Raw genomic sequence first — 15,212 nt, 5'->3', positions numbered from 1 at the left:
TGTGTGATCAAAACAGTGAAGGGGAGGGTAGGGACTAAATCAAAATAGAGTTGGAGGGGGAGGAGAGAGATTCTTTTTTTTTCTTTTCTTTTTTCTTTTTTTTCTTTTTTTATCTTTTTTTTTCTCTATTTGCATGTGTGCACACTCACTCACACTGATCCAACTCTCAAGATAGGCAAACACCCAAGTGGCCAGTGACAAGCAGTGCCCTTCACATCAAAAGGCAGTGCTGTGTGAATCTCCTTTTTTTTTAATTTAACCCTCACACTACCGCCTAACTGCGGTAGTGTTTATTTTTTTCCCCAGCACCCATTGAGTGTGCGCGCAGGTGTGAGACACAGTGCACGAATCTTTATTTTATTTTTTTTTAACATGCTTGTTTTTTTTTTCTTTTTTTTTTACATCTTCTGGTTATTTTTTTTTGTGACACTCCTGTTTATATATTTTTTTTCTTTTTTAACCCCCAAACTACCACCTAAGTGCGGTAGTGCTTATTTTATCCCCAGCACCCATGGTGTGTGTGTGCAGGGGTGAGACACAGTGAAAGACACAAAGTGCACCAATCTTTATTCAATTTCCACCACCAGGAAGATAGGAAATCACCCGGGTGGCCAGTGACAAACACTGCCCTTCACATCAAAGGGCAGTGCTGTGTGATCAAAACAGTGAAGGGGAGGGTAGGGACTAAATCAAAACAGAGTTGGAGGGGGGAGAGAGATAAATTCTTTTTTTTAATAGAGTTGGAGGGAGACTCCTGTTTATCCTTTTTTTTTTCTTTTTTTTTCTACAGGGACATGAGGACAAACCTCTCCTGTTTATTTATTTATTTTTCTTTCCCCTTTCTTTTTTAACCCCCACACTACCACCTAAGTGCGGTAGTGCTTATTTTATCCCCAGCACCCATGGTGTGTGTGTGCGGGTGTGAGACACAGTGGAAGACACAAAGTGCACCAATCTTTATTCAATTTCCACCACCAGGAAGATAGGAAAACACCCGAGTGGCCAGTGACAAGCACTGCCCTTCACATCAAAGGGCAATGCTGTGTGATCAAAACAGTGAAGGGGAGGGTAGGGACTAAATCAAAATAGAGTTGGAGGGGGGAGAGAGATAAATTCTTGACTGATAAGAGTCCATGGGTCATTGGATGTAAGCAGGAATAGGCCCTTGAGGCCACAATCAGATCAAACATGTACAAACTCAAAGGGTTGAATGGCCTACTCCAGTGCCTAATTTGCATTTGAAGACCAGCAGTTGAGTCCCATCAGCTGTTAGTAAAAAAAATCTAGCACATGCTAAGTGATCCATTAATCTGTCAGATTAAAACCCAACTCATCCACCAATGTCCTTTAGAGAAAGAGACATTGGAACAGAAAGAGGCCATGCACTGCCATTTCATCAGATCATGATTTATCTGTATCTTAACACTTCTTGGATCCATTTATAAATTTGCTGATGACACCACCATAGTCAGTCGAATCTCAGATGGTGACGCAACAGACTACAGACGGGAAGTGGAAGACCTGGAAAAATGGTGCACTGAGAACAACGTAGCTCCCAATGCCAACAAAACCAAGGAACTCATTATTGACTTTCAGCAGAATGTTACTCGTGTCCCCCTACATATTAACAGCACAGAGATGGAATTAGTGGAGAGTGTCAAACGTTTAGAAGTGGTCATCCATAACAAGCTTTCTTGGACTCTTCATGTAGATGCACTGGTTACAAAGGTCCAACAACGCCTCTTCTTCCTCAGGCAGCTGAGGAAATTTAGCATGACAGCGAATACCCTTGCCATCAAGAGGATTCTGTCTGGTATGGCAACTGTACCATTCAAGATCGGAGTCGGTTACAGAGAGTGGTGAACTCGGCCCGGACAATCACAAAGGCCAACCTCCCATCTATAGAATCCATCTACCAGGCCCACTGTCAAGGAAAGGCTGCCAGCATTCTCAAAGATCCATCCCACCCTGGCAATGTTTTTCTACAACCTCTACCATCGGGGAGAAGGTACAGAAGCCTGAACACACACACCAGCCGGTTTCAAAACAGTTTCTACCCTACTGTTGTTAGAATACTGAATGGACTCACAAACTCTTTACATTTGCCTGTACCTGTGTTTTGGTTTTTGTTGCTGTTTACCTGTTATTTACTTAACTATGCTACTTAACTATGTGATCTGCCTGTATTGCTTGCAAGACAAAGCTTTTCACTGTGCGTCGGTATGCGTGACAATAAGTTCAATTCAATTCACCATTAATTGCCCAACAGAAGTCTATCAATCCCAGTTTTTCTTTTGTCTGACTTGGTCCTTATCTGACTGCAAACAGGGAGCCAGTTGCTCTTTAATGGTCTAACAACCCTCCTATCCATCAAAGAGGCTGACCAATGTCCCGCTTCTGACCCCTTTTCTTATAATTCCACCTATTCCATTTGCACAGTATTAATGTGGCTAGGCCATGCTGTTGAATCGGATATTGTGGTTCATAGGACTATAAAACTATAAGATACCCTTCTCCTTATAACTCTTGAAGTCATTAGTAATCCACATTCTGTCTCTGTCTTAAATACACTCAATGACTTGATCTCCACAGCCCTTTGCAGTAATGAGTTCCACAGATTCACCACCCTCTGGCTGAAGAAATTCCTTCATGGTTCTAAAAGATTGTCCCTTCATTCTGAGGCTTTGCCTTGGGATCCTACTCTTTCCTACCAGTGCAAACAGCTTTTCCATGTCTACTCTATCCAGGCCTCTTAGTATCCTGTATGTTTCAATCAGAATCCCCCCCATCCCTGTAAACTCCATGGAGCACAGACCCAGAGTCCTCAACTGCACCTCATTCCCAGGATCATTCTTGGAAACCTCCTCTGGACCCCAATACCACCACATCCTTCTTTAGATATGGGGCACAAAACTGCTCACAATATTTCAAATGTGGTCTGACCAGAACCCTCTACGGCTTTAGCAATACATTTCTGTTATTGGATACTAGCCATCTTGAAATGACTGCATTTGCCTTGCGCTTCTTTGCCCACTCTCTGAGCCTGTCTAAATCCTTCTGCAGCCTCCATGGTTTCTCAACACTCCCTGTCACTCCACCTATCTTTGTGCCATCGGCAAACTTGCCCTCCCTTCCTTTGTCCAGATCATTAATGTATAATGTGAATAGTGTGGTACCAATACTGGCTCCTGCAGAACTCCACTAGTCACTGGCTGCTATCCTGAAAAAGCCTGTATCTCCACTCTCTGCCTTCTGCCAGTCAGCCAATCCTCTATCTATGCCAATACCTTCCCTTAACACCATGGGCTCATCTTAGTTTGCAGCCTCCTGCATGGCACCTTGTCAAAGGCCTTCTGGAAATCCAAATAGATTACATCTGCTGGCTCTCCTTTGTTTAACTTGCTCATTACCCCTACAAAGAACTCTAACAGATTTGTCAGGCATGACTTCCCTTTGACAAAACTATGCTGACGCAGCCCTATTTGATGAAGGACTTTTTGCCTGAAACACCAATTCTCCAGCTCCTCGAATGCTGCCTGACCACACTCTCGACTCTGATCTCCAGCATCTGCAGTCCTCACTTTCGTCTATTTGACCATGCACTTCCAAGTACTATGTAATCTCATCCATAATAATGGATTCTAAAATCTTACCAATGACTGAAGTCAGTCTAACTGGTCTGTAGCTTCCTGTCTACTGCATCCTTCCTTTCTAAAACAGGGGTGCCATATTTGCCATTTTCCAGTCTTTGGGACCATCCCTGACTCCAATGATTCCTGAAAGATCATCACCTATGCCCCTACAGTCTCCTCAGCTATCTCCTTCAGAACTCTGGGGTGTAATCCATCTGGTCTGAGTGACTAATCCACCTTCAGACCTTTCAGCTTCTCCAGCACCTTCTCCTCAGTGATACTCACTACACCCACCTCTGTCCCTGACTCTCTTGAAGGTTTGGTATGCTGATGGTGTCTTCCACTGTGACAATTGATAAAAAGTACCTATTGAGTTCCTCTCTCATTTCTTTGTTCCCTAGTGGTCCATGTCCACTTTTGCCTTTTCCTTAACTTTTATATATTAAAAAAAACTCTTGCAATTTAGATTAGATTCCTTACAGTGTGGAAACAGGCCCTTCAGCCCAACCAGTCCACACTGACCCATTTCCCTCTGACTAATGCACCTAAAGTTTGGGCAATTTAGCACGGCCAATTCACCTGACCGGCATATCTTTGGACTGTGGGAGGAAACCGGAGCACCCGGAGGAAACCCATGCCTTTATATTGCTTGCTAGCTTACTCTCATATTTCATCTTCTTTTCCTTTATTGCTATTTTAGTTATCTTCTGCTGCTTTTTAAAGTTTCCAAATCCTCTGACTTCCCACTAGTCTTTAGCACTGCTTTCTCTTTTGCTTTCATGTTGCCCCTGGCTTCCCTTGTCTCATCCTTCCTTCAGTGTTTCTTCTTCCTTGGGATGAATTCCTGCTGTGCCTCCCAAATTACCTCAGAAACTCCTGCCATTGCTGCTCCACCATCTTCCCTGCTCAGCTCTCCCTCCAGTCAACTCTTGTCAGCTCCTCCCTCATGCCTTTGTAGTTATCTTTACACAATTGTAATGCCATTACATCTGATTCCAGCTTCTCCCTCTCAAACTACAGGGTGAATTCTATCATATTATGATCACTTCCTCCTTAAGGGTTCCTTCACCTTCAGCTCCCTTATCAAGTCTGCCTCATTACACATCACCAAATCCAGAACTGCCTGCTCCCTAGTGGGCTCTACCATCAACTGCTTGAAAGCACCATCTTGTAGCCATTCCATGAATTCTTTGTCTTGAACTCTGCTACCAAATCTGATTTTCTTGGTGCACCTGTATATTGAAGTCCCTCTTGATTATTGTAATACTGTCTTTCTTACATGCATTTTCTATCTCCTGATTTATTTTCCTCTCCACATTCTGACAACTGCTAGAAGGCCTGTACATAACTCCCGCAAGGAATTCCTTGTGGTTCCACAAGGATTCTACACATTCTGACTATATCACTTCCTGATATTGATTCAATTTTCATTTCTCACTAACAAGACAACCAACTCCCCACCCACCCTCCACCTCCACATCTGCCTGTCCTTTCGATGGGACATGTATGCTTTGATATTTAGTTCCCAGTCCCAATCCCTTGCAGCCACATTTCTGTGATAGCCACAGCATTGTACCCCCAATTTCAACCTACATCACAAGCTCATGTACCTTGTTTTGCTTACATTGCATATTTAAGTACCACACCCTCAGTCTTGTGTAGCCTCCCCGCCTCCTTCGCATTGTTGTCCCCTTATCTGCTATGCCTGAAGTTAGATTATAGAGTCATAGAAATGTACAGCATGGAAACAGACCCTTCAGTCCAACCCGTCCATGCCGACCAGATATCCCAACCTAATCTAGTCCCCTTTGCCCGCACCTGGCCCATATCCCTCCAAACCCTTCCTATTCATATACCCATCCAAACGACTTTTAAATGTTGCAGTTGTACCAGCCTCCACCACTTCCTCTGGCAGCTCATTCCATACACATACCACCCTCTGTGTGAAAAAGTTGCCCCTTAGGTCTCTTTTATATCTTTCCCCTCTCACCCTAAACCTATGCCCTCTAGTTCTGGACTCCCCGAACCCAGGGAAAAGACTTTGTCTATTTATCCTATCCATTCCCATCATAATTTTGTAAACCTCTATAAGGTCACCCCTCAGCCTTCGACACTCCAGGGAAAACAGCCCCAGCCTGTTCAGCCTCTCCTTGTAGCTCAGATCCTCCAACCCTGGCAAAATCCTTATAAATCCTTTCAAGTTTCACAACATCTTTCCAATAGGAAGGAGATCAGAATTGCACACAATATTCTAACAGTGGCCTAACCGATGTCCTATACAGCCGCAATATGACCTCCCAACTCCTGTACTCAATACTCTGACCAATAAAGGAAAGCATACCAAATGATGTCTTCATTATCCTGTCTACCTGTGATTCCACCTCAATGAGCTATGAACCTGTACTCCAAGGTCTCTTTGTTCAGCAACACTCCCTAGCACCTTACCATTAAGTGTATAAATGCATCACCTCGCATTTATCTGAATTAAACTCCATCTGCCACTTCTCAGCCCATTGGCCCATATGATCAAGATCTTCTTGACACTTTCTAAATCTCTGTTCTACTACTTGTTCTGGAATCTTTTATAACCTCTCCTGAGCCTTCCCCCACCCCCTTTAACTTTCTCCATAATTTTCTGAACAACTGAATCCACAGCCCCACTGTTTAGTTGAAAGCCCTATGTACAACTCCAGTTATGTGATTCTTGGTGCCTGGTGAAATTCAGTCTCTTGAAAACAGTACATCAGCCTGCATCTTCAGTCAGTCATGTTCTTCTGCAGAATTGCAACCGTCACCCTCAAATTTCTGTGTTACTTTTCAAAATAATGCAAAGGAAACACCTCAGTTCTAGTAAAAATCAGCACCTTCCTCAATCCGTGTATCAACTCACCCAGTGTTCAGTTAGATAGATTACCTACAGTATGGAAACAGGCCCTTCGACCCAACAAGTCCGCACCGACCCTCCGAAGAGTAACCCACCCAGACCCATTCCCCTACCCTATACTTACTGTTGACTAATGCACCTAACACTATGGGCAATTTAGCATAGCCACTTCACCTGACATGCACATCTTTAGATTGTGGGAGGTAACCGGAGGAAACCCACTCAGACACGGGGAGAATGTGCAAACTCCACGCAGACAGTTACCCGATGTGGAATCGAACATGGGTCCTTGGCACTGTGGGACAGCAGTGCTAACCACTGAGCCATGGTTAGAATTTTAAAGAGTTGTAGATTTACTCTTCAGCAACAGAGTAATAATTTCTACAGGAATTTCCTCCAAACTGCTCGGTGACTGTGATTTACTCAGATTTATGTAATTTTACCACCTTCCTGGCTCAGTTACAGAAGCTGGGTCTGAATGCGTTCTCAACATTGGTCGTAGCTTTTCAATGGAATTTACAATGAGGTTATCAGCAGTGATCATTAACAATGTGGACATTATCAATGATGTCCAGTGAAGACACACCATTGTTACACTCTAACTGCAAGTAACTGAGGTGCATTAGTCCACCATAAGCAGCACAGAAATGGCATCATGCTAAGCTGCTATGCAACTTGAAAGGATTCAGAAAAGATTTACAAGGATCTTGCCTTTGTTGGAGGATTTGAGCTATAGGGAGAGACTGAATTGGCTGGTGCTGCTTTTCTGGAGCGTTGGAGGCTGAGGGGTGACCTTATGGAGATTTATAAAATCATAAGGGGCATGGATAGGATAAATAAACAAGATCTTTTCCCTGGGATGGGGGAGTCCAGAACTAGAGGGCATAGGTTTAGGGTGAGAGGGGAAAAATTTAAAAGAGACCTAAGGGGCAACTTTTTCATGCAGAGGGTGGTACGTGTATGGAATGAGCTGCCAGAGGAAGGGGTGGAGGCTGGTATAATTACAACATTTAAAAGGCATCTGGATGGGTATATGAATAGGAAGGGTTTAGAGGGATTGGGGCCAAGTGCTGGCAAATGGGGTTAGATTAGATTAGGTATCTGGTCGCATGGATGAGTTGGACCGAAGGGTCTATGTTGCATGCTGTACATCTCCATGACTCTATGGTTCTATCTGGTTCCCCATTCAGATTTATTAAAAGGCATTGTGTCCATGGACTGCCATTCAGAGATAGAGTATAAACCCGCTGCAGAAATTTAGAGCCTCTTCATTTTAATCTGAGTACGTATTTAATGGCATGGTTATACTTAATTACTGCTCCAGTACCCCTCTGACAGTGAATATTAACCTTTCCAGTGTGTGGAGTCCCATTCCTGCAGATTTTCATTATTACAAGTGTTTCAAGAATGAAAATCAAACCTTTTGTGTATCTTTTATATCATTCTCTTAAAATACAGAAACATGGGAAATAAGAGCAGGAGTAGGCCATTTGGCTCCTTGAGCCTGTTCCACCATTCAAAATGATCATGGCCGATCATCCAACTCAGTCCCCTGTTCCCACTTTCCACCCCATACCCTTCAGCCTGATATCTAACTCCTTCTTGAAAACACTCAACATTTTGACCTCAACCACTTCCTTTGACAGAGTTCCACAGGCTCATCACTCTCTGGGTGAAGATATTTCTCCTCATCTCAGTTGTAAATGGCCCACCCCATATCCTTAGGCTGTGACCCCTGGTTCTGGGCTCCTGAGTCGGGGCTTGTGGGATTTTGAAAGGTGTGAGGACCCCGGACAAAGGAGTGTCAACTACCGAAAGAGGAGGAGAAGGAGGTGGAGGCGGTGGTTGCTGGAGCTGGTGAGAAATGTGCAAAGAGAAAGGAATCAAAATGTGGCAGAGATTGGGTATGAAATTTCTGAACTTATTGTTGAGTCCAGTACTCAACTGAAAGATAATGTTGAAGCTCACGATAACAGTGCAGCAGGCCAAGGACAGAGATATCACGGAGAGAGCTGCATGGAGAATTAAAACGACAGGCCACTGGAGGCTCAGGGTTGTAATAATGACCTGAACACGTGTTTTCTACAAAATGATTCAACCAGTCTGCTTTTGGTTTGCTCCGTGTAAAGGAAACAACATTGTAAACAATGGATACAGTAGACTGAACTGAAAGAAGTACATGCAACCACTGCTTCACTTTGAACTGCTTCACACTTTTCACTGTGCCTTGATACACGTGACAATAAATTCAATTCAATTCAATGCAGGAGTTTTGGGCTTTGGACAGTGAAGAGAAGAAGGTAAAAGGGAAGGTGTTACATCTCTGCTTGAATATAAAGGTGCTGTAAGATAGGGAGGGCTGTCGGGGTTGATTGAAGGGTGTCAAGGGTAACACAGAGAACAAAGCAACCCACTTCAACAGCACCGCTCCATACTGTCTCTGTATCTCACCTTCTCTGTATCTCACTGTCTGTGTATCCCACTGTCTCTGTGTCTCACTGTATCTCACTATCTCTGTATCTCACTATATCTCACTGTCTCTGTATCCCACTGTCTGTGTATCCCACTGTCTGTGTATCCCACTGTGTCTCACTGTCTCTGTATCTCACCATGTCTTACTGTCGTTGTATCTCACTGTCTATGTATCTCACAGTATCTCACTATCTCTGTATCTCACTGCCTCTTTATCTCATTGTGTCTCACTGTCTCTGTATTTCACTGCCTCTGTATCTCACTGCCTCTATATCTCATTGTGTCTCACTATCTCTGTGCCTTACTATCTCTGTATCTCACTAAGTCATTGTTTGTGTATCTCTATATATCTCGCTGTCCCTGTATCTCACTATGTCTTGCTGTCCCTGTATCCCACTGTGTCTCACTGTCTCTGTATCTCGCTGTCCCTGTATCTCACTATGTCTCATTGTCTCTGTATCTCACTATCTCTGTATCTCACTGGTTTCTATATCTCATTATGTCTCACTCTCTGTATCCCACGGTCTCTGTGTCTCATTGTAAGTCACTGTCTTTGTGTCTCACTGTCTCTGTATCTCACTGTCTCTATATCTCATTGTGTCTCTCTGCCTCTGTGTGTCACTGTCTCTGTGTCTCAGTGTCTCTGTGTCTCACTGTCTCTCACGGTCTCTGTACCTCACTGTCTCTGTACCTCACTGACTCTGAGAGCTGTTACCAACCTGCCAGGTTTGTTTGCAGCCAACACAGGAAAGCATGCTGCTGTAAGCAATTTATCGTTCTTTCCTGGCAAGCTTCTCAGCTTATTGTCCATCTGCTAATTCCTCAGAATGTAAACCAGGCTCTGCCCATCAGAATAATCAGGAAGACATGTGTCGAAACAGTCAGACAATGATGAGTGATCCATTAAACAACAAGGTAAGACACAAGTCACATTTTCTCCTGATAAAAGGATAAGTGATCAATGTAATCCATTTAATGAAAGCCGCATTTTATCAGCGTATCAAAGCTGGTTTTCAGCAAGGTTTTCATCAGGGATATTAAACCATAATATTTGCACTCATGATTTTTAATTGTTACTTTGACAGATTTATTTCTCTTTTAATAATCATCTTTTCCAGTGAATGCAAAGGACTGTCTAAATTATAGAATCTCTATAGTGTAGAAGCAGATCATTCAGCCCATCATGTCCACATTGACCCTCTGAAGAGCATCCCACCTCGACCCACCCTACTCCAGCATTTCCTATGGTTAACCCACCTAGACTGCATACCCCTTGACACTATGGGCAGTTTAGAATGGCCAATCCACCCTAACCTGCACATCTTTGGACTATGGGAGGAAACTGGAGCACCTAGAGGAAATGTACACAGACACACTGAGAATGTGCAAACTCCACACAGACCGTCACCTGAGAGTAGAACTGAAACTGGGTCCAGGTGCTGAGAGGCAGCAGTGCGAACCACTGTGCCAAATTACTGCCAATGTTTGAGCCCTTTTCTCCCACTGTTTATTATTGGGAATGAGTAATTCCCTGTTATGGCTCAGCTATTTTTGCCTCTGGATTGGAAGGTTGGAGATTCAATCCCACTCTCGAGACTCATGTGCATTATCCAGGCTGGCATCCCTAAGGCAGTACCGCAAGAGTGCTGCACTGACGCACATGGCATCCTTTGCATAAGCTCACAAACTTCAACTCCACGTGGCCCCTCTGCTGGATGTAAAAGATCCTATTGTTAAACGATTGAAGCTGAGCAGGTGAGCTCTCCCTGGTGTCCGAGGCTCATTTTACTTTCCAACAGAATGACAGCAATAGATGAACTGCCTACTTTTGTTTTACTTTGACAAAACTCTCATGTGTTCTGAAGAAGTCATATCAGACTCAAAAGGTTTACTCTGTTTTTCTCTTTGTAAATACTGCCACACCTTCTGAGTTTCTCCAGCATTCTCTGTGTTTAGCTCATCAATTATTGTGGCTGCTTATTGTGTGCTATTTGGCTGCTATATCGAGTATACTTCAAAAGTTATAAGGTGCTTTGCAATGTTCTGAAACTGTTAAAGGCACTATCTAAATACAAGGCTTCCTTTATTTTCTGTCATGTGGCAACAGCACAGATTAGCATTGAAACACTTCCAACTGTCTGCAACAGCAATTGAGAAATCTGATATTTTAATTTGGTTTTAAATTTAAAATTCTTCTGAACATGTTCCAGCAGCCTCTCATCATTTATGTTCGAAGGATATTCTATGTGACTCACTACAAGACTGACTCTAGCCAGAAGCTGACAGACGTGTGTGTGTGTCATTGCTGACTTCTGCCTCACCCTAGTCCACTTTAATATCGAGATTTCCTCGAATATGAAATCTGATGCAAATGCTACAGCTTAACTGCAGCATTCGAGACAGCCTGCAGTACAGCAGACTGATCCCATACAGTTTATCACTAAATCCTAGCTTTAGCCTGGCCTTGGGCCTGCTCTCTTGTTACACATATGTTGTCCTCAGTTGTTTTAGTAGAATATTGGGATATGGTTATGTGATGGGATTCTGTCTGTGTTCCAACAGGCCATTAGTCACAAGAATTACAGAATGGTCAATGAATTACTTGATCCCCTGAGACTGTTCATTTATCCATCTGTTGTTGGATTTATTGTCCTTTCCTACATCCCATCATACTTTGGTTCTATTTCAATTGACGATTTTTTAGTTGCATCTATCTTACACAACACAGATGTATATCTATACATGTACATACACCTAACTTACTCGCACATATTCACACATGGACCCATAGCATCTCAATTATTACGGTGCAGAATGTGGACATTTAGTCCACCATACCTACACCAGTTCTATACCCAGAGCCAATCTCCTGCCTTTCCCCCCTATCCCTGTGCAACCTTTCTATCTAAATAATCACCTCTTGAATGTCTCAACTGAACCTGTGTTCACCACCGGTTCCAGGCAGTGCATTCCAGACTCTACTTGCTGTGTAAAAATAATTTTTCTCCCATCACTTTTGTTTCACTTGCACATCACTTTAAACATCACTTGTATACACATGCACACATACATATATATACAGAAACACACATACATGCACACACATATTTACAGATATGCACACTCAGACACATACACGCACATATATACAAAACTCATGCACCCACATCTATATAGAAATGCAGATAAATACACACTTATAAATACAAGTAAACACAAATGTGCACGGATATACAGAAACGCACACAAGGAGACCTTGCAGTGCAGGTTCATAGTTCCTTGAAAGTGGAGTCACAGGTAAATAGGATAGTGAAGAAGATGTTTGGTATGCTTTCCTTTATTGGTCAGTCCATTGAGTAAGGGAGTTGGGCGGTCATGTTGCGGCTATACAGGACATTGTTCAGCTACGTTTGGAATACTGCATTCAATTCTGGTCTCCCTGCTATAAGAAGGATGTTATGAAACTTGGAAAGGTTCAGAAAAATTTACATGTATTTGCCAGGGTTGGAGGATTTGAGCTAGAAGGAGAAGCTGAACAGGCTGGAGCTGTTTTCCCTGGAGCGTCAGAAGCTGAGGGGTGATTTTATATAGGTTTTTAAAATCATGAGGAGCATGGGTAGGATGAATAGCCAAGGTATTTTCCCCTGGGTAGGGGAGTCCAAAACTAGAGGGCATAGGTTTAAGGTGAGAGGAGAAAGGTTTAAAAGGGACCTCAGGGGCAACTTTTTCACACAGAGGGTGGTATGTGTATGGAATGAGCTGCCAGAGGAAGTGGTGGAGGCTGGTACAACTGCAACATTTAAAAGGCATCTGGATGGGTATATGGATAGGAAAGGTTCAGAGGAGTATGGGTCAAATGCTGGAAAATGGGAGAAGATTAGGTTGGGATATCTGGTTGGCATGGACAAGTTGGACCGAAGGGTCTGTTTCCATGCTGTATAACTCTATGACTCTAAATACACACAGATATACAGACACAGTTGTGCACACATATATACAAATATACACACTTTTCAAACTCGACTGAATTTTGCCTGGTGGAATTTGACTGTTTGGGATGTGTTCCAAAAAGTTTGGGAAAAGTATGAAACAGTGACTGGTTTCTAAAGTTTGGAGAAAAGGAAAGGAGACAATTAGAGAGGAACATAAAAGGGTGGCCATTCCAAATGATGTTCCTCGATAGTTGTTATCAGAAACAGTTGAACAGCCTGCCCATTGGTTGCCAGACAAAGAAATGATTGAAGCTTCGTAGAGAAAGGAAGGATTAGTAACAAAATGCTAATTAAAATTCTGGGTGGCTGAATATTTATCAGGCACCTGGGTCAGATGGAATAATTCCAAGAGCACTTCAGGACATGAGGAAAGAGTAAGGGAGCTGTGTTTAAAGGTTCATTGAACATTTGGATAACATTAGATGATTAGAAAATAGTGAATACTGTTCCTGCTTTAAAAAAATCAAAAATAGGGAGATCATAAACAAAGATTCACAAAGGATGGAGAATAGTCAGGGCATGGATCAAGCATTTGAACTGAAAACAACAAATGTTGGAGATCACAGTGGGTCAGACAGCATCCATGGAGAAAGAATAAGCTAATGTTTCAGCCTCTATCTTTCCAGTGAAAATAATCCGAGTTTATCCAACCTCTCCTCATAACTAAAACCCATTACCCCAGGCAACATCCCGGTAAACTTTCTCTGCATCCACATCATTCTTGTCATGTGGTGACCAGAGCTGCATTGCAGTATTTCAAATGTGGTCTAACTATAGTTTTGTACAATTGGAACATAACTTGCCAACTTTTATATTCAATGCTCTGGCTGATGAAGGCAAGTGTGCCATATGCCTTCTTGACGAGTTTATCCACCTGTGTTGCCACTTTCAGGGATCTGTGGACCTGTACACCAAAATCCCTCTCTATGTCAATGCTCCTAAGGGTTCTGCCATTTATCATACAATCTGCAGTTGAATTTAATTTTCCAAAATGCATCGCCTCGCATTTGTCTGTAATTTCAATAATTGAGAAGACCGTTGCTGTAAGGCTGTTTTTCACTTTGTTTTTCAGAACTGTTCATGAGTTTTGTCCATCTTCATTTAGGCTGCAACCTTCATTGGTTTGAAACAGTCCACACAAGACAGCAATCCTCAGAGTTTCACCCCAGAAACATTGTCGCCAAAGGAAACATCTATCCCTGAGGGTGTTGACCATTTTATATCCACAGTGTCAACAGATATGGTAGGGGAAGATTCCCCTTTGTCCTCAGTGGTTATGTATGTCTAGAGCGTGCAATTTTGAAAACCGTTGCTGAGCTGCAAGGCCTGGGTTTGCAAATCCATGAATCCTCTAAGATTGAGGTGCAAGTTGATAAGGTGGTGAACAAACCATACACATGGTAACAGTAAAGAGGTTGTACTAGGAATTCCCAGATGACATAGGTAGGATGACATAGGTAGGAGGAGCGCTGAGGATGTTAGGCAGGCTTTCAGGGAGCTAGGTTGGAAGCTCAAAGTTAGAACGAACAGAGCTGTTGTCTCTGGTTTGTTACCCGTGCCACGTGATAGAGAGTCGAGGAATAGGGAAAGAGAACACTTAAATGCGTGGCTACAGGGATGGTGCAGAAGGGAGGGATTCCGGTATTTGGATAACTGGGGTTCTTTCTGGGGAAGGTGGGACCTCCATTAAAAGGATGGTCTACACCTGAACGGCACCAGTATCCTTGGGGGGAGGTTTGCTAGTGCTCTTGGGGGGGGTTTAAACTAACTCTGCAGGGACATGGGAACCCAGACTGTAGCTTTAGGGTGCAGAACCTGGAGTGCAGGGAGGTTAGGAACATGGCATCAATCTCAAAGGAGGGTGCCTGTAAACAGGAAAGTGGCTTGAAGTGTGTATACTTCAATGCAAGAAGTATACGAAATAAGGTAGGTGAACTTGCAGCGTGGGTAGGTACCTGGGACTTCGATGTTGTGGCTATTACGGAGACATGGCTAGAACAGGGACAGGATTGGCTGTTGCAGGTCCCAGGGTTTAAATGTTTTAGTAGGGTCAGAGGTGGGGATAAAGGAGGGGGAGGTGTGGCATTGCTTGTCAAAGATAGTATTACAGTGGTGGAAAGGACGATGGATGAGGACTTGCCATCTGAGGTAGTTTGGGCTGAGGTTAGGAATAGGAAAGGTCAGGTCACCCTGTTAGGAGTCTTTTACAGGCCCCCTAATAGTCCTAGAAAC

Source organism: Chiloscyllium plagiosum, chromosome 19 (genome assembly GCF_004010195.1).
Source record: "Chiloscyllium plagiosum isolate BGI_BamShark_2017 chromosome 19, ASM401019v2, whole genome shotgun sequence".
In the NCBI taxonomy this organism is placed as follows: domain Eukaryota; kingdom Metazoa; phylum Chordata; class Chondrichthyes; order Orectolobiformes; family Hemiscylliidae; genus Chiloscyllium; species Chiloscyllium plagiosum.
Note: the sequence above shows the minus strand (reverse complement) of the source record.